Source organism: Oncorhynchus tshawytscha, linkage group LG13 (genome assembly GCF_018296145.1).
Source record: "Oncorhynchus tshawytscha isolate Ot180627B linkage group LG13, Otsh_v2.0, whole genome shotgun sequence".
Lineage (NCBI taxonomy): Eukaryota > Metazoa > Chordata > Actinopteri > Salmoniformes > Salmonidae > Oncorhynchus > Oncorhynchus tshawytscha.
In genome coordinates, this window is record NC_056441.1 from 7,313,609 (window position 1) to 7,335,027 (window position 21,419).

The 21,419-nt window shown below is 44.0% G+C and overlaps 1 long non-coding RNA gene across 3 annotated transcripts in view; it reads right to left on the reverse strand.

Moving 5' to 3' along the window:
* Positions 1-327: 327 nt before the first annotated feature.
* LOC121839031 overlaps positions 328-21,419 on the reverse strand; it is a 29,829-nt gene continuing 8,737 nt past the window's right edge. For 2 of the 3 annotated variants that reach the window (XR_006078549.1, XR_006078547.1), the window contains exon 3: positions 19,815-20,355. This is a non-coding gene — a long non-coding RNA (uncharacterized LOC121839031). Of the gene's footprint in view, positions 512-630; positions 985-19,814; positions 20,356-21,419 lie in introns of those variants that run through there. The other variant, XR_006078548.1, reaches the window with a different exon arrangement.

A 21,419-nucleotide genomic window follows, 5' to 3' on the forward strand; every position in this document is an offset into this window, starting at 1 on the left:
GCGGTAGCAGAGAGAACAGTCTTTGTCTGGGGTGGCTGGGGTCTTTGACAATTTTCAGGGCCTTCCTCTGACACTGCCTGGTATAGAGGTCCTGGATGGCAGGCAGCTTAGCCCCAGTGATGTACTGGGAGGTACGCACTACCCTCTGCAGTGCCTTGCGGTCGGAGGCCGAGCAGTTGCCGTACCAAGCAGTGATGTTGCAGCTGTAGAACCTTTTGAGGATATGAGGACCCCTGCCAAATCTTTTCAGTCTCCTGAGGGGGAATAGGTTTTATCGTGCCCTCTTCACGACTGTCTTGGTGTGTTTGGACCATTCTAGTTTGTTGGTGATGTGGACACCAAGGAATTTGAAGCTCTCAACCTGCTCCACTACAGCCCCGTCGATGAGAATGGGGGCGTGCTCTGTACTTTTCTTCCTGTAGTCCACAATCATCTCCTTTTGCGCCCAGCCGTCTCCACTACACCTCGTGCGTCACAACTCTCCAGCGGCTGTGTCCTCACAGATGCAGTCCTGCAAACGCAAAGAGACACCATCGACAATATTAATAAGGTTGCCAAAGAGTTGCAGGAAATAACAAATGTTGTGTGTGATATAAGATGTACATTGATAGAATTACCGAGTTTCCATACCTTGTGTTCTTACAAGCGACGCATCACATTCACATGCTGGCACACAGCAGCTGCGTTTGGTTCAAATGCCTGGGGATAGGGGTCGGGATTGGGGCCAACACAACCAACAGCGTCAGGGGCCACATTCCTTAGCTGTACCACATTATGTAGCACAGCTCACGATGTCGCAGACCTTTTCAGGCTTGCATAAAAGGTTTCCCGCCTGAGGAATCAGCGTCATCTGCCCTTCAGAAGCCTGGTGGTGCGCTCCACAACATATCTGGCAATGGCGCACATTGCAGTTCCTCTCCTCTGTTCTCTGTGGATTGGTGAAAGGGGTGAGCAGCCACCGCTTGAGGGGATATCCACTGTTGCCTGTAAGGTTAGTGAATGGGTTAGCCACAGCAGTAGAGAAATTGCAATTGATTTATAATTTCTACATTACTCATCCGCACCTAGAAGCCAGCCATCACGCACAGCTCCGGCCTCAAGTCTGTGCCCCTCGCTGCTGTTTCTCCATATGAATGAGTCATGGGCCCCGACACTAGTCAGTAGCATGTCCGCATCACATATGATTCGGACATTAATGGAATGATAACACTTTCGATTAATGAAAGAAAATAGCAACATGAGTGCAGTCAATAGCCCCGATTACATTTGGGGAAACCAGGACATTGCTTCAAATTTCATTTTCTTTATTTGCCTGTTCACCCACCATGTAGAGGTGCGTCAATCCAATTATAACTCCTAACACGTCTGGCATAACGCGGCTAGCGGTTGGCTGAGAGATCCCTGACCTGTCAGACAATTCCCTTTGAAAAGTGCCGGTTGCCAGAAATCCAAGGGTTGTCAGGACTTGAAGTGGGACAGGCACGGCTTGGTTTCTGCGGGTGCTTATCTGCAAAGCTGGGCCAACTACAGCACAGAGATCCAAGAGAATAGCTCTTGGTAATCAGAACCGGCTCATAAGTCACTCATCATAATTGTCCAGTAAATCTTGCCGGTCTCTGAAAATTCACTCTCTCTGAATTCTTCCATTCGACCAATCGTCCAACAGAGCCAAAGCAGACACTGTGCATCACTACACATTGTAATTGCATGCCTTTTTATACCCACCCATTTGATTGTCAAAGGTACCCGATTGCGTAACACCTTCAGGTGTGGTAATTACCCTGATTCTGATTGTAACTGACAATGACAGGGACATTATCACATTGACAGTTCTTCACAACGAACAAGTGATAAACAGTATATGAAACTATGCAATTGTATCTGCCTGACTGAGGCATCGAAAACGGCATCAGTTTAAACGTAATTTGTCTTATAATTTATTTATGATTGAACTGTTCAACATATTTGAGGGGTTCTTTTGTATTTATTATCTTAAATCAAGTGTTCATATATAATATGTGAGAGGTTATATTTCGATTTATTTTACACACTGGTATCAAGTTCAAAGTGTTTCTCGAGCCATCGGAGGCACAGTTTCTCATATCTCCAGTTTATTTATTTATTATTTTATTTGGGCCGTGGAGGAGCGCACATTCTCCAGTCAAGTTTTTTTATTTTTATAAATCCCAAAGTTTGCTTAGAAAGTGGCGTGTGCCTTCTTTGGTGCCTACGCAACGTTTATAAATGAGGCCCCTGATCTCTACTGCAGCCATTATTGGTCACCTCTACCAATCCCCAAAATATTATGTCGGTGTTAACTTAGTCAGAGATCTGTATATAATGATGAGATGTTCTTGTCTCCACCCAAACGAGTCGTCCCAAAGGCAGTGTTAGCAGCTGATGTTGATGCGGCAGGTAGTTAGTGGTTAGAGCGTTGGGCCATTAACCGTAAAGGTTGCTGGATCGAATCCCCGAGCTGACAAGGTAACAATCTGTCGTTTTACCCCTGAACAAGGCAGTTAATCCACTGTTCCCCGGTAGGCTGTCATTGTAAACAAGAATTGGTTCTTAACTGACTTGCCTAGTTAAATAAAGTTTAAATTAAAAAAATATTATTCAGTAACACAGGCTCCATAGCAAATCAGGGGGAGGAAAATAGGTTTATTCAAAGAGAACAAATCATGCAAGGAGGTGGATGGTAGATGTCCACGCTCCCCTGTCCTCAGTGATTCTCTCCACAGAACAAAGGGACAGGATGTAGTTTATAACCCCGCCCTAGCCTGTGGTTGGCCAATTAGAATTCCTTGCAATAAAACTGGGCCAATGGCCAAATAACAAGTATCCTATTTCAGACTCAGACCAATGAAAACATAATCCCTGTAGCTATGAGTTTAGGACTGACATTCTTATAAGATTCTAAACAGATTTTGAACTAAAAAAACAACAATTTCCATCAATCGTTAATTCTAGTCTTCTCATCCTCTGCGTTGTGCATTTATCTTCGACAGTCTTGCAGCAGGAAGGCAGGCGACAAGCTTAGGTCTGCATATTAAGCCCATAAAAATGCTTTGGGTTTATTCTGGATTTATTTTGGTGAGAGTGAGCGCTCTAGATTAGCCTCTTCCTCTCCGCCTGAATCGTGCAACCAAAGTCTTTCAAGATACAGTGTGACACAGGAGTCAGGAGGGTAGTGACGAGAAAAGTCAGTGATTAGAAGTTTACTCACAGCAGCCCAGTGATGAACCATGATTACTGATCAGCCACGGTGGTCTGAGCCCAGGGCCTGTTGCTCTAATCACAGTATCAGCCACAGTGTTCAAGACCCAGGGCCTGATGATCTAGTCACAGTATCAGCCACAGTGTTCTAGACCCAGGGCCTGATGATCTAGTCATAGTATCAGCCACAGTGGTCTAGACCCAGGGCCTGCTGATCGAGTCACAGTATCAGCCACAGTGTTCTCGACCCAGGGCCTGTTGCTCTAGTCACAGTATCAGCCACAGTGGTCTAGACCCAGGGCCTGTTGCTCTAGTCACAGTATCAGCCACAGTGGTCTAGACCCAGGGCCTGTTGATCTAGTCACAGTATCAGCCACAGTGGTCTAGACCCAGGGCCTGTTGATCTAGTCACAGTATCAGCCACAGTGGTCTGGACCCACATACTTTTGGCCATGGAGTGAACAGACTAACAGCCATTTATCTATTTGACAATAGATATAAAGTGTGTGTTCGTTTTCCACAGGAAATCTACACAACACGTTGTATGAATGGTGCAGCCTATTGACCTATTTTATTACTGTCCTATTTATGTTATCCAAAAGTGTCCGGTATGGTAATTTGTTATCAAGACCCGGAGTAAACATAACACTGGACTGTCCATATTTGAGATGTGTAACTCCATCAAATCAAATCGGGGAGATTGAGTTATTGTGCCTGAATGGCAGGGTTCCGGAGTCAAACCCATGCCGACACGGTAGTCCTACTTGTACGCTCTGAGGGCAGCCCACGATTCAACTCAATGAGGATACACTAGTGAAGCCTATTGAATATCTATCGTGTGTTATTGAGCTATATAAAACAACAGTTGTTGATCTGCACGGCTGGATTTCAGTTACATTTTTGCACATTTGAATGTTGCAGTAATAGGACGTGGGCCTAACATTTCAGCCAGTGAGAGAGAACATTATTTTAGATAACAATGACTCGACTGCCTTCGCATTGAGAAAAAGAGAACTACAACTGTTTAACACCTCAAAAGGCTCATTTGAATTAAAAAAATTTGAGTTAAAATCTGACATCTGTAATGCTTATGGATGTCACTAAAACGTCACTATCATTTGAGTTAAAAACGACTATGACTATCACCACTGAGCTTTGTACGCTAGCTATGCTACCAGTTTATACGAACAGGAGTTACCATTTCCCAGTAACTTATTCTAAACATGAAAAAAGGGTCAACTTCTAAATGTTATTCAGTGAAAACAGCCAGATATTTACACAAATCCAGACTTTATTAACCACATTATGTGCCTGTTACACTACATCAATCATGACGGATTTGACAAATATCCACTTTAGTTAGATCAGATTTGTTGAATGTGCACCAGTCCTCATTCTATCCCCCGTGGTCTGCATTCCATCAACGCCCTTTACCGCATCTATAACTCCTTCCTTCCTATTGGGACCTGAGACACAATCTGGCTTACCGCTGGGATAATGGTGAGTATTGTCAGAATTATAGGGAAGGACATTGTGTTTTCATTCTGTCTGGAAACAGGTAGCCTAGTGGTTAGAGTGTTAGGCCAGTAACCAGAAGGTTGCCAGATCAAATCCCTGAACTGACAATGTAAAAATCTATCATTCTGGCCCTGAACAAGACAGTTGACCCACTGTTCCCTGGGAGGCTGTCATTGTAAATAATAATTTGTTCTTCTTAACTGACTAGCCTTGTAAAACTTCTTTTTTTTTTTAAAGCAACAACAACATTGCAGGGAAACTTGGTATTGATCGGTGATGGCCCACAGTCTGGTGCATTGATCAAGGTATTCTGACTTTGTCACCGGACTTACAGATAGAATCTAAATCCAGACCCAACAAATTCTCTTGTTACTTTTCAGAGAAATCAGAAACAAATGTTGGGTTAAAAACCGTGTTATTTTGGTCCTTCTGGCAATAACAACGTTCTGCACAACGTTCTTTTTTTTAAATCAATGAGTATAAATAAAGTTTAAATAAAGTTTGTGTTAAACACCTCCCCCAGTGATTAGCTTGTTAGTTTGGGAAAATAACCAAAAACATGAACAGAAAGTGTTTCACTTGTTGTTATCAGAAGCAATTATCAGGCTGAAATTACCCAGAGCTGGAACGGTAAATGTTACACACAGCAACGCAAGCACACACATACACACAGAGACACAGACACACACACGGACACACACACTATTACATGCATACATGCACACTGCAGATAACAGAAACAATTAATAGGCTGAAGAAGATAGATAAATCTTGTGTGCCCACTGCCACGTTTACATAATGACAGGTAAATGGAGAAGAAGAAGTGCCGTTTGTGATGCAGCCCTTCTTCTAACTAATTAATTATAGACACAATTTACACTTCTTTATTCAGCAGCAGCCAATTTAGTTTATCACCCCAATTATTTAAAAAGGTCAGAATGAAACAACACTTTTTAGAGTCAAAATATGTAATACACGTTTAACTGTGGGCTGTGAGAATGGATGTATGAGAGGAAGGACATTTTCTGAAGCCGACCGCAGCCTGGCCGCAACGCTGTCGACCGCAGCCTGGCCGCAACGCTGTCGACCGCAGCCTGGCCGCAGCCTGGCCGCAACGCTGTCGACCGCAGCCTGGCCGCAGCCTGGCCGCAACGCTGTCGGCCGCAGCCTGGCCGCAACGCTGTCGGCCGCAGCCTGGCCGCAACGCTGTCGGCCGCAGCCTGGCCGCAACGCTGTCGGCCGCAGCCTGGCCGCAACGCTGTCGACCGCAGCCTGGCCGCAACGCTGTCGACCGCAGCCTGGCCGCAACTCTGTCGACCGCAGCCTGGCCGCAACTCTGTCGACCGCAGCCTGGCCGCAACTCTGTCGACCGCAGCCTGGCCGCAACTCTGTCGACCGCAGCCTGGCCGCAACTCTGTCGACCGCAGCCTGGCCGCAACTCTGTCGACCGCAGCCTGGCCGCAACTCTGTCGACCGCAGCCTGGCCGCAACTCTGTCGACCGCAGCCTGGCCGCAACTCTGTCGACCGCAGCCTGGCCGCAACTCTGTCGACCGCAGCCTGGCCGCAACTCTGTCGACCGCAGCCTGGCTAAAACTCTGTCGACCGCAGCCTGGCCGCAACTCTGTCGACCGCAGCCTGGCTAAAACTCTGTCGACCGCAGCCTGGCTAAAACTGTAGACCGTAGCCTAGCTATAACTGTAGCCTAGCTATAACTATGTTGAGTTTCTGCATTTTGTTCTTTTTAAATCTATTGCAAAGACATTGTTGTTCTTGGTAGATGTCAATATATTGATTGTTGGAATAACAAACAAGGAGAGAAGGCCAAATATTACCTAGCTACAGAATAACAAAATGGTTTGGTACTACTATGACTGCAATCAGTGCATACTTTGTAAGAGTGGTCTTATAATCCATCAAGAGTTATTCAAAGGTCTTTACAGGCTCAGTCAATTACACACCAGTACTGTTCATTGGTTCCAGAGGTGGGTAGTTACGTGCTAAAAGTAATTTAGGTACATTTTGGGAGGAACTAGTATTTTCATTTACTCTGTGGGCTACACTGTCTGGAGGAACTAGTATTTTCATTTACTCTGGCTTTTACTGTCTGGAGGAACTAGTACTGTTGTAGTTACTCTGTGGGCTACACTGTCTAGATGAACTAGTACTGTTCTAGTTACTCTCTGTGGGCTATACTGTCTGGAGGAACTAGTACTGTTGTAGTTACTCTCTGTGGGCTATACTGTCTGGAGGAACTAGTATTTTCATTTACTCTGTGGGCTATACTGTCTGGAGGAACTAGTACTGTTCTAGTTACTCTCTGTGGGCTACACTGTCTGGAGGAACTAGTACTGTTCTAGTTACTCTCTGTGGGCTACACTGTCTGGAGGAACTAGTATTTTCATTTACTCTGGGCTATACTGTCTGGAGGAACTAGTACTGTTGTAGTTACTCTCTGTGGGCTATACTGTCTGGATGAACTAGTATTTTCATTTACTCTGTGGGCTATACTGTCTGGATGAACTAGTACTGTTGTAATTACTCTCTGTGGGCTACACTGTCTGGAGGAACTAGTATTTTCATTTACTCTGTGGGCTATACTGTCTGGAGGAACTAGTACTGTTCTAGTTACTCTCTGTGGGCTATACTGTCTGGAGGAACTAGTACTGTTGTAGTTACTCTCTGTGGGCTATACTGTCTGGAGGTACTAGTATTTTCATTTACTCTGTGGGCTATACTGTCTGGATGAACTAGTACTGTTGTAATTACTCTCTGTGGGCTACACTGTCTGGAGGAACTAGTATTTTCATTTACTCTGTGGGCTATACTGTCTGGAGGAACTAGTACTGTTCTAGTTACTCTCTGTGGGCTATACTGTCTGGAGGAACTAGTATTTTCATTTACTCTGGGCTATACTGTCTTGAGGAACTAGTACTGTTGTAGTTACTCTCTGTGGGCTATACTGTCTGGATGAACTAGTACTGTTCTAGTTACTCTCTGTGGGCTATACTGTCTGGAGGAACTAGTACTGTTCTAGTTACTCATTACACCAGGAATGACAGTACACTAGTATTTTAGTTAGTGTGAGGTTCTGTGTTATACACTATAGCCCTTACCATATCATATGTTATGGAATATTATTTGCTGTTGGCTATACTGTCTGGATGAACTAGTACTGTTCTAGTTACTCTCTGTGGGCTATACTGTCTGGAGGAACTAGTACTGTTGTAGTTACTCTGTGGGCTATACTGTCTGGAGGAACTAGTACTGTTCTAGTTACTCTCTGTGGGCTATACTGTCTGGAGGAACTAGTATTTTCATTTACTCTGTGGGCTATACTGTCTGGATGAACTAGTACTGTTGTAATTACTCTCTGTGGGCTACACTGTCTGGAGGAACTAGTATTTTCATTTACTCTGTGGGCTATACTGTCTGGAGGAACTAGTACTGTTCTAGTTACTCTCTGTGGGCTATACTGTCTGGAGGAACTAGTACTGTTCTGGGAATGACAGTACTAGTATTTTTAGTTAGTGTGAGGTTCTGTGTTATACACTATAGCCCTTACCATATCATATGTTATGGAATATTATTTGCTGTTGGCTATACTGTCTGGAGGAACTAGTACTGTTGTAGTTACTCTGTGGGCTATACTGTCTGGAGGAACTAGTACTGTTCTAGTTACTCTCTGTGGGCTATACTGTCTGGAGGAACTAGTATTTTCATTTACTCTGTGGGCTATACTGTCTGGATGAACTAGTACTGTTGTAATTACTCTCTGTGGGCTACACTGTCTGGAGGAACTAGTATTTTCATTTACTCTGTGGGCTATACTGTCTGGAGGAACTAGTACTGTTCTAGTTACTCTCTGTGGGCTATACTGTCTGGAGGAACTAGTACTGTTCTAGTTACTCATTACACCAGGAATGACAGTACACTAGTATTTTAGTTAGTGTGAGGTTCTGTGTTATACACTATAGCCCTTACCATATCATATGTTATGGAATATTATTTGCTGTTGGCTTGTGTGGGTATATGTGTTATGCAACATAGCTGACTTGAGACATTGTTAACAGTTTCAGGGCCATGGGCCTTTCTCATGATGGAAAAATACAGAATAACATGAAGACAGGAACTGTGCAATGAGTTGGGGGGGGGGCACATTCAGAACGTAGTGTTGCGAGAACAAACGGTCTTTTGTTAGATAACAGGAGCCAGGTGCCTGATAACTGTATATTCTACACAACTACAACGACTGACCGCTGGAGAGCCCGGGGGCTGGGACCAGCTCTGCGCCAACAATCAACGATAGGCTGGGTGAGTCTAAACCACGCCCAGTCTCTACTCTGACAGGCCGGCTCGGAAGCAGGAACTACTTCTGTCAAGAGTATATTATAATATCTTTGTCAGGAACAAGTCAGGAACTGCTACATAAGTTCTGTTATACACACAGACATGATTCAAACCGTTTTAGAAACTTCAGAGTGTTTTCTATCCACATCTAATAATAATATGCATATCTTATATTCCTGGCATGAGTAGCAGGAAGTTGAAATTGGGCACGCTATTTATCCAAAAGTGAAAATGCTGCCCCCTATACCTCCAAAAATAGTTAAATCAGCTTTTTCGAGTCAAATAATAGTAACTGTAATGACTTTCTGTTATTTGCTGTGTACTGGCGGGACAGGAAATCAGCATTCCCATTCCTGGATCCAAGGCAATACTTAAGAGTGAGGTCAAAGGTGGCCAGCTAGGAGGCCAGCTAGGAGGCCAGCTAGGAGGCCCACCGCTGCTCAATTGCACCTAGTTTTGCCTTGTTCAGATGACACAAAGGGTTATTATCAGTGACTACTGTACAGGGTGCCCCTAGCAAGTACTCTCTGAACCTTTCTGTACCCTCCCACTCTCTGAACCCACCCACTTAAGGCCAAGGAGCTGTAGTTATCCATGTTCTGCTCAGTGGGTTTCTGCCCTCTACTAGCAAAGGCAATAGGCCTGAGCCTCCCCCTGCTCTTGAGAGAGAACTCCCTCTAACCAAAAGGCTTCTGAAATTCAGCAATATGCTAGAAAAGGGGCTGAGTTTAAAGCTGGTGGAAAAACATGGTCTCGCAGTCTGTTGTCCATGCCCCTGCCAGTGGTTTCCCTTCCTACCTGGGGGGGACTCAACTGGGCCCCCATTCAATGGAGGAGTGCTGCTATCTTGGCAAAATCTGCTATGAACCTTCGGCAGTTGCTGGCAAACCCCAGAAAGGAGCGGAGATCAGCTTGATCTTGGTCAATGGCAACACGTTCTGCAGAACAACATGCCCTGTGATACTTCACCCACTTCTGGAAGGAATTACACTTTGACAGTTTAATCTCCAGCTCTTGCTGTTGCAACCCGGGAAAACACTTCCTCCAGCCTCTCTAGGTGTTGCCGCACTGAGAACGAGAACACAATCACATCATCAAGATACAAAAGAACAAATTGAAAACAACAGTCTCTGAACACACACTCCGTGAGGCGCTGGAATGTATTTGAGGCATCCGATTGAATTCAAATAGAGGACCTAACGGTATTCAAAAGGCAGTCTTGGCCTTGTCCTTTTCGGCAAACTCTACATGACTATATCCACTTGCCAAATCAAGAGTTGAGAGCCACTCAGCCACAGTGAGGGCGTCCAACGATTGTTCAGTTCTTGGCAGAGGAAAAGTTTCTTTCCTCATCTTTGCATTCAGTTGTCGACAGTCAACACAGATCCTTAGAAGTTCATCTTTCTTCAGCACCAGTACGATAGAAGACGAGTAAAGGCCTACAACTCTCCCAGATGACTTGACTCTCCAATAACTGTTTGATGTGAGCCAACTATAACTTGGAGGGTTGCATGCGGCGGTAGGGCTGCCCTACTGGGAGCCTCATACCGCGAGGGGTGGATATGGTGGAAGGGCTGCCATACTGGAGCGTCATACCGCGAGGGTGGATATGGTGGTAGGGCTGCCATACTGGAGCCTCATACCTCGAGGGGTGGATATGGTGGTAGGGCTGCTGTACTGGCGGCCTCATACCGCGAGGGGTGGATATGGTGATAGGGCTGCCATACTGGAGCCACATCTAGCAGGGGAATCTCATGGGTGATCAAATTTGTGCACTCAACATCAGTTGTGCTATATTTGTCTAACAGGGCCTTGGCTTGTAGCTGCTCTGCCCTATCCAGACCCTGAAAAAGGGAGGATAGTCTATCACTGGCCTTTCACTGGGGCTGGCTACCAGAGAAGAAACTAAGCCTGTACACTCATGTTAGCCACCATCTAAAGAAACTACTTGGGGAGTCATTCTCAACTATTCTTTGAGACATTTGTACAGTAGCTATAACCCTAGCGGGTGACCAGCCAAACATCAGAGTAACCAACATTGGTAATGGGGAACATAAGCTAGTGGTCTTTCCGGTAGAACCGAGGAAGGGGAAAACAACGACCCGTCCAGGGGCACACCATCCTCTGGCTCCAATGGTAAGAACCGATGCCCACCTCCAATCACTGCTGTCCTTCAAATATAATAAGCATCCAGTGTTAATGTGAAACTCATGCATGAAATATGACCAAGATAATATCTGTGTCCCAAATGGCACCCTATTCCCTACATAGTGCACTACTTTTGACCAGCACTCTTCTATAGGCTCTGGTCAAAAGTAGTGCACTATATAGGGTAATAGGGTGCCCTTCAGGATACATTGTTCAATTTTAACTGAGCACTGTTGTTTATGAAGCATGCTGCCGGTAACCATTAGGTTGTGGGTGATTACCCTATACCAGGGGTATTCAAATCATACCTTATGAGGTCTGGATTACTGCTGATTTTTCTATTCTACCTGAGAAATAATTGCACCCACATGGTGTTTCAATCAGTCCCTTATTAGAGGGGAACAATGGGGGGGGAAGCAGTGGAACTGGCTTCGAGGTCCAGGTTTGAATTTGAGGGCCCTATATGGATCACATGTCTGATAACGCTGAAGGGTTTTATGGATTTGACAAGCTGTTAGGATGACAGGCTGTAAATGTGAAGCCACATGAAAGAGCTCGTATGTTGAGGATTACAATCACCACCACAGCTTGCTGTCTATAAGCCATTTCATTTACACCAAGAGGAAATTGGATGTGTGAAAGTCATATCATACTGCCAGGACATGACTAACTATGCTGGTTGTTGTCAAATCAAATCAAATGTATTTATATAGCCCTTCATACATCAGCTGATATCTCAAAGTGCTGTACAGAAACCCAGCCTAAAACCCCAAACAGCAAGCAATGCAGGTGTAGAAGCACGGTGGCTAGGAAAAACTCCCTAGAAAGGCCAAAACCTAGGAAGAAACCTAGAGAGGAACCAGGCTATGTGGGGTGGCCAGTCCTCTTCTGGCTGTGCCGGGTGGAGATTATAACAGAACACGGCCAAGATGTTCAAATGTTCATAAATGACCAGCATGGTCGTATAATAAGGCAGAACAGTCAGAACAGTTGAAACTGGAGCAGCAGCACGGTCAGATGGACTGGGGACAGCAAGGAGTCATCATGTCAGGTAGTCCTGGGGCATGGTCCTAGGGCTCAGGTCCTCCGAGAGAGAGAAAAAAAGAGAGAATTAGAGAGAGCATATGTGGGGTGGCCAGTCCTCGTCTGGCTGTGCCGGGTGGAGATTAGAACAGAACATGGCCAAGATGTTCAAATGTTCATAAATCCATCTGACCGTGCTGGTCATTTATGAACATTTGAAGGGCTATATAAATACATTTGATTAAATTTGATTTGGCCAGTCTTAGATATGGCTTTGAGGCGTCTGTTTCTCAAACTGGACACTCTAATGTACTTGTCCTCTTGCTCAGTTGTGCACCGGGGCCTCCCACTCCTCTTTCTGTTCTGATTAGAGTCAGTTTGCACTGTTCTGTGAAGGGGGTAGTACACAGCGTTGTATGAGATCTTCAGTTTATTGGCAATTTCTCGCATGGAATAGCCTTCATTTTTCAGAACAAGAACAGACTGATGAGTTTCAGAAGAAAGGTCTTTGTTTCTGGCCATTTTGAGCCTGTAATTGAACCCACAAATGCTGATGCTCCAGATACTCAACTAGTCTAAAGAAGGCCAGTTTTATTGCTTCTTTAATCAGAATAGTTTTCAGCTGTGCTAACATAATTGCAAAATGGTTTTCTAATGATCAATTAGCCTTTTAAAATGATAAACTTGGATTAGCTAACACAACGTGCCATTGGAAAATAGGAGTGATGATTGCTGATAATGGGCCTCTGTACACCTATGTAGATATTTCATTACAAATCATCTGTTTCCAGCTACAATAGTTCTTTACAACATTAACAATGTCTACACTGTATTTTTGAGCAATTTTATGTTATTTTAATGGACAAAAAAATAAAATAAAATTATTTCAAAAACAACATTTCTAAGTGAACGATAGTGTACATCGAACAGAAGAGACTGGATTCCATTTTGTTCCTGTCCGTGACACTGAAGGACGATGTACTTGTCTACTCATGCTTTTTTTTATGGATGCAAATGTTCGATAACATAACATTGTATTTAGAAAGAACGTTACAATGTGGCCACAGTGTTCCAACACAATAGACTTCATAACATTGTATTTAGAAAGAACGTTACAATGTGGCCACAGTGTTCCAACACAATAGACTTCATAACATTGTATTTAGAAAGAACGTCACAATGTGGCCACAGTGTTCCAACACAATAGACTGCATAACATTGTATTTAGAAAGAACGTTACAATGTGGCCACAGTGTTCCAACACAATAGACTTCATAACACTGTGGTTAGATTGAACGTTACAATGTGGCCACAGTGTTCCAACACAATAGACTTCATAACATTGTATTTAGAAAGAACGTTACAATGTGGCCACAGTGTTCCAACACAATAGACTTCATAACATTGTATTTAGAAAGAACGTTACAATGTGGCCACAGTGTTCCAACACAATAGACTTCATAACATTGTATTTAGAAAGAACGTTACAATGTGGCCACAGTGTTCCAACACAATAGACTTCATAACATTGTATTTAGAAAGAACGTTACAATGTGGCCACAGTGTTCCAACACAATAGACTTCATAACATTGTATTTAGAAAGAACGTTACAATGTGGCCACAGTGTTCCAACACAATAGACTTCATAACATTGTATTTAGAAAGAACGTCACAATGTGGCCACAGTGTTCCAACACAATAGACTGCATAACACTGTGGTTAGATTGAATGTTACAATGTTATTGTCATGGAATGATTATTGCAAACATGGAGGATATTTTGCTTACAGTTTTTCTCAATTGCTAAAACACTAAAACCCATTTGGCTGAACAAAGTTCTCAGTTGCCTGGACTCATTTAGCTAATTATGCAGTCTGTTGTCGATACCTTAAACCATTTCACATGGTAAACACAATTTAGCAGATCTCACTTAGACTTTTCAGCAAAACTCTAAACACATTCTCATTCTCAAAACACATTCTGCACTCTAATGCACATTGTCACCCATACTGGTAAACACAAGTGGCAACAATCAAATACAAATAGAAACATATGTCATTGATTGAACACAACCACTCAAAATGGATTGAACCTGTTTGAAATGATGTTACACAACCAATATAAGCCAGTTCAGAGAGCAAACAGGTTGTTGAAGGTGGGAAGTTGAGAAAGTCTGAGAATGGATACTGTTGTCGTACAGTGCATTGTAGGCTGTATACTGTACAATGGATGAATTGTATGGCCCTGAACATTGTGCTTTCCATTTATTAACAGTACTGACTGCTCAATAGATGTTGACTGGTTGCAGGTTCATATCAACAAAGAACAATAATTACAGTATCACAGAGACAAAGGACAAGTTTGTGAGATGCAGGGTACAGTACTGTAAAAATAGGGGTACAAGGAGGAGGAAGAACAAAAAACAAAATTGCAAAGAGCAAAGCAGAGTAGTAATTTCTGATCAATTTTGAGCTACTATGATAGAACATGTTTTCGTTCATCAAAAGACAATGAGGGAAAAATTTGAATATTTTTTTTGATGAAAAATGTACTTCTCCCTGAGAATTGTATGTTTTGAACAATGTGTTTTCTATTTTTCAGTGTATTGTTTACTGACTGCTTGACAGTGTATATTGAGAGTGTATATTTATGATTTGAGAGCAGTGTTTGATTTTGAACACAGGTAAAACTGTTTTGAGGCGAATGTTTCATTTTGCGAGAGGAGTCAGAGGTTATGTACAGTGCCTTGCGAAAGTATTCGGCCCCCTTGTAAATAGCGCTTGAAGATGAGGTCTTGTGTTTAATGTTTTCAGGAAATGGAGCGTCACTGTTCATCTCCAGCTTCATCTTCTAATGGCACCCTATTCCCTAGTGCACTACTTTTGACCAAGTCACATTGGGTTTTGGTCAAAAGGAATGCACTTCATAGGGAATAGGGTGTCATTTGAGACGTACCCATTGACTTGTGACCATTTCAGGCCCAGTAATGGTGTGGATATCGGACTCTATCCAATGCGGGGAGATGCAAACGTTCAGTGGTTTCTAATATCAGTGAGATAGTTCCTGTTTAGTCACGAGAAATGATTGAACGATGTGGGAGAATATTCTAAAATCACTTACTCAACATCGCTTATCTAATCTACCACCTGGGGGGGAGAAGAGAAAAGAGAGAGAATATATGTCACATACACAGTGAAATGCCTCTCCTGAAGCCCAACAATACAGTAATCAATCAACTGTAATACTAAACAAGGAAGAACAAAAACACACGAGATATTAAAATATGAAGAACTAACTAAATTAAGTAAGCATACTATTTTCACACACACACACACACAAGGTCAGTTCCAGTACCATATTTACAATGTGGAGGGATACTGGATCGACAGAGGTAGATATGCATAGGGGTAATGTGTGTAGACATCAGGATATATGTGACTAATTTCGCAAGTCACGACTTCACAAGAGAGGCGTTTGAACATGTATTTTTTTTAAATTATTTATCAAAATGCTTTTTTCAGGGGCAGAAATGAACATTTGAATTTTCATGTACCTTAATGACAAACGTGTATGCCATCTGTAAATATGAATAAAGTTGTCAAATTACAAGGCTAGTTGGTTTAGCCATAGAAAAACACTGTGGAACCTTCCCGCTAGCAATGATTGGCTGAGATAATGAATGGGCTGGACATGCCGAGAGATGAGTTTCGGATTGGTCTGTCGTGTAGCATCTTTCTGTCTATGAAATGAGCTCCTCATTATGTGTAGATAATCCAATCTACTGTAGTTTTTTATTAAGATATAACGTTAGCTATGGTGAACTACAAATCATTTATGTGTCCCCTGCTCTCAATGACATTGCTGACAGGAATTTATCAGGCACTATCGACAAAGGTCAGTGGGAAAAAGTTGTGATGGCGTACACATCACTGACGATCTGAAATGGCCCACCCACACAGACAGTGTGGTGAACGGCGCCTCTTCAACCTCAGGAGACTGAAGAAATTTGGCTTCTCACCGAAAACACTCACAAACTTTTACAGATGCACAATTGAGAGCATCCTGTCGGGCCTGGTACGGCAACTGTACCACCCGCAACCTCAGGGCTCTCCAGAGGGTGGTGCGGTCTGCACAACGCATCACTGGGGGCAAACTACCTGCCCTCCAGGACACCTACAGCACCCGATGTCACAGGAAGGCCAAAAAGATCATCAAGGACAACAACCACCCGAGCCACTGCCTGTTCACCCCGCTATCATCCAGAAGGCGAGGTCAATACAGGTGCATCAAAGCTGGGCCCGAGAGACTGAAAAACAGCTTCTATCTTAAGGCCATCAGACTGTTAAATAGCCATCACAAGGTGGCTTCCACCCGGTTACGTAACCCTGCACCTTACAGGCTGCTGCTCCATATACAGTACAAAGACTTGAAACCCCTGGCCTGGAACACTTTAATAGTTTACACATATTTGTTTTCCTCATCTCATATGTATATACTGTATTCTATTCTACTGTATTTTAATCTATGCCACTCTGACGTTGATCGTCCTAATATTTATATGTTCCTTAATTCCATTCTTTTACATTTAGGTTGTCTGTATTGTTGTGAATTGTTAGATTTTACTGCTCTGTTGGAGCTAGGAGCACAAGCATTTATGCTACACTAAACGCAAACCAGATGGGATGGCGTATCGCTGCAGAATGCCCTGGTAGTCATGTTAAGTGTGCCTTGAATTCTAAATAAATCACAGACTGTCAGCAAAGCACCCCCCCCCACACCATCACACCTTCTCCTCCATGCTTCACTGTGGGAACCACACACCATCACACCTCCTTCCCCCACACCTACCTCACACCTACCTCACACCCTCGTCCCCCACACCTACCTCACACACACCTCTTCCCCCACACACCTACTTCACACACCCTTTCCCCCACACCTCTTCCCCCACACCTACTTCACACCCCTTCCCCCACACCCTCTTCCCCCTCCACACCTACCTCACACCCCCTTCCCCCCACACCTACTTCACACACCCCTTCCCCCCACACCTACCTCACACCCCCTTCCCCCACACCTACTTCACACACCCCTTCCCCCACACCTACCTCACACACCCCCTTCCCCCCACACCTACGTCACACACCCCTTCCCCCACAGCTACCACACACCCTCTTCCCCCACACCCCTTCCCCCCCCCCCACACCTACCTCACACACCTACCTCACACCCCTTCCCCCCCACACCTACTTCACACACCCTCTTCCCCCACACCTTCCCCCCACACCCCTTCCCCCCACACCTACCACACCCTCTTCCCCCACACCCCTTTCCCCCACACCTACTTCACACACCCTCTTCCCCCACACCCTCTTCCCCCACACCCCCACACCTACGTCACACACTCTCCTCCTCCCACACCTACCTCACACACCCCCTTCCCCCACACCTACCTCACACACCCCCTTCCCCCACAGCTACTTCACCCCCCCCTTCCCCCCACACCTACTTCACCCCCCTTCCCCCACACCTACCTCACACCTACTTCACACACCCCCTTCCCCCCTCACCTACTTCACACACCCTCTTCCCCCACACCCTTTCCCCCACCCCCTTCCCCCCACACCCCTTCCCCCACACCCTCTTCCCCCACACCCCTTCCCCCACACCTACTTCACACACTCTCTTCCCCCACACCCCTTCCCCCCACACCTACTTCACACACTCTTCCCCCCACACCCCTTCCCCCACACCTACTTCACACACCTCTTCCCCCCACCCCCTTCCCCCCACACCCCCTTCCCACACCCTCCCTCCACATGGCCATCTCTCTCTCCCTTTATCTGAGCGGAACCTTTCAGATATTCTCTCCCTCTCCTGCATATATGAGCCGTTCGTTCCTCAAGATGCATTTTAGCAAAGTAGTTCTATTAGCACACTGGGTGTAATTGAATTAGGAGATTATACCACAGGCTGTGTTCAAGACCGTACCACCAAGCAAAATGTTTTAGACTCTTCATAATTGTGCAGTTATCCTGTATATAGCCGTTGATTCATATTCCTCTTAACGTGATTAACCAATATGTAACGTGACTAATTTTGTTTTTGCTCGAGCAGATTTCACCAATCGTTTAAAATCATGATTTAAGTACATGGGGGAGTTTTTGTTGTGGTATTTACCCTGGGGGAAGGGGGAGGGGGAAGGGGGGCTGGCTCGTTCAATGATGGGTTATAATGAAATAAGCTGTTAGAGACATGATGTTAAAAAACAGAACAGAGTTGTTTTATGCGACTCTTCAAGATGGGCAACACCTCCAATAAAGTCATCCAAACCTTTCCACAGCCCTGGAAGTGTTTTTCTCCCACAATCAAAAGTTTGGGAAAGATTGACACCTTTTAACAAGATGTAATTTAATATTCTGTGCATTTCAGATCAGGCCACCTACTGTGCATGCTGTGACTTTAGCTACAGTAACAAACGCATCCCTGCTTGTCACATATAAGCAGACTTTTTGAAATAAAATTGGCTATTATCTCTATTCTCTTTTCCCTCCATATCAGACCACCATTGCAGACTTACTCTAAGCTACTACAGTAACCACACAGCAAACCAAAATTGGTTCTTTAAAGTTTTGCGTAATATTTGTTAGGTTGCAGCACATGTTCTCATGAAACAAAAACAATCCAGTTTTTGATTTATTTAACTAGGCAAGTCAGTTAAAGAACAAATTCATATTTTCAATGACGGCCTAGGAACAGTGGGTTAACTGCCTGTTCAGGGGTAGAACGACAGATTTGTACCTCGTCAGCTCGGGGATTCAAACGTGCAACCTTTCGGTTACTGGCCCATCACAAAATATATTTTGTACTGTATGTGTGTCTTTAGTTTTGTTGAATGTTGTGTTAGTGTATGTAAGTTGTTTTGTCTGAAACGCGTTGTTCCCCCTGCTATTGTTGGACTAGATCTCCGTTGAAAAATAGATTATTTAAAAGTACACATCATTTGAACAGGAACATTTAATACGGTGTTAGCAGTATATGAAGAGGACGGGACTATTTAATATAGACCTCATTTAATGTAGTCCTAATTTAATACAGTCCTAAAGCAAGACATACAAATTCTTCTGTTGACTATGCGTCATGTTATTTATTTATTTTATTTCACCAGGTAGGCCAGTTGAGAACAAGTTCTCATTTACAACTGCGACCTGGCCAAGATAAAGCAAAGCAGTGCGACAGACACAGAGTTACACATGGGATAAACAAGTGTAAATCAAATCAATTCAAATGTATTTGTATAGCCCCTTCGTACATCAGCTGATGTCTCAAAGTGCTGTACAGAAACCCAGCCTAAAACCTCAACTGTATCCACCCACCCTAAGAGAGATCGCCATTGAAATGTCCAACCTCCACTCCACCCAGACCAAGGACAAGCAACTGTATCGGAGGATGGATGAGCTTCTTATATTCGATGGGATCCTTATCCCATCTCTGTTCCAATAAGACACGTGTACTGGTCACTTGACAGTGATGTACACAATGAAAGCACTTCAGATTCAAATGCGGAGAAATTGCTTTTATTTAAATAAAATGGCCTCAGTTCATGTGGTTGACAACACAAAGATCACTGACGACCCATTTTTTTTAAAGGTTTGGTCCATCTTCTCAGAGCTCAGTCAGTCATACAAAGTCATGCCATTTCAGGAATGGCTGTCAGTGAATGAGAGCATGATCTGATACTATGGCCGACATGGATATAAGCAATTCATAAGAGGTAAACCAATCCGTGTTGGTTACAAGCTACGGAGCCTTGCCTCATCCAGTGGTCACATGGAGCCATATGGTGGATCGCACACTCTCCTCCCTGGGACTGGGTTGGGTCAGGGACCCAGTGTCGTTCTCGGTCTTGCAGAGCAATCTCAGGTGCCTCAAGGTTAGCAAGTTCCTTCATGACAAACCTCTTCACTTCGCTTGCACTCGTTGATGAAATGACAAATAGAGGATATGGTGTGTTGTCAGATGTATCCAGTCATATATTCATGTGCTCCTTCTCTGGTTCAGGCTGTTGAAGAGCTCCAGACTGCTTTTCAGTCACTGCAGGCCTTGAATGTAAAAAAAAAAAAAAAAAAAAAACGAAATGCATGACCTTTACCAGAGCTCGAACTCTGCCAGAGAAGTTTAGCATTGTCACATCTGGTGGCTTATCCATTGACAAAGTGTCATCCTACAAATACATACAGTATATCTCAAAAGTGAGTACACCCCTCAAATTTTTGAAAATATTTGAGTATATCTTTTCATGTGACCACACCGAAGAAATTACACTTAGCTACAATGTAAAGTAGTGAGTGTACAGCTTGTATAACAGTGTAAATTTGCTGTCCCCTCAAAATAACTCACACAGCCATGACTGTCTAAACCGCTGGCAACAAAAGTGAGTACACCCCTAAGTGAAAATGTACTCACTTTTGTGATATACTGTAGGTATATGGTTGGATGACAAGTCCTTCAAAGTTCATATGGATAATCTTGTGAGGAAGCTTAAATTTAAATTGGGTTTTTATTTTCGTAATAAGGCTCGCTTCCCACTAGAAAGAAGCTTGTTCAGGCCTCTTTTCTCTCTGTAATTGATTATGGTGACTAGTTGTATATGCATGCAGCCTCCTCTGTCTTACAGAGACTGGACTCTGTTTATCAAGGCATCCTTGCGCTTTATTACAAAATGCCAAGTCACTCACCCACCATTGCACCTTGTGCCAAACGGTAGGTTGGACCTCAGTAGTATATGCACAGAAAGCTACATTTGTATGTGTTCATCTACAGAGTCCTTTTGGGTAAACTCCCTCTTTACCTCTGTAGTCTGGTCTCCTTCCCCACCAGAAGTTACCATACCCAGTCTGCTAGGTGGTTGCTATGTTACCATACCCAGTCTGCTAGGTGGTTGCTATGTTACCATATCCAGTCTGCTAGGTGGTTGCTATGTTACCATACCCAGTCTGCTAGGTGGTTGCTATGTTACCATACCCAGTCTGCTAGGTGGTTGCTATGTTACCATACCCAGTCTGCTAGGTGGATGCTATGTTACCATACCCAGTCTGCTAGGTGGTTGCTATGTTACCATACCCAGTCTGCTAGTTGGTTGCTATGTTACCATACCCAGTCTGCT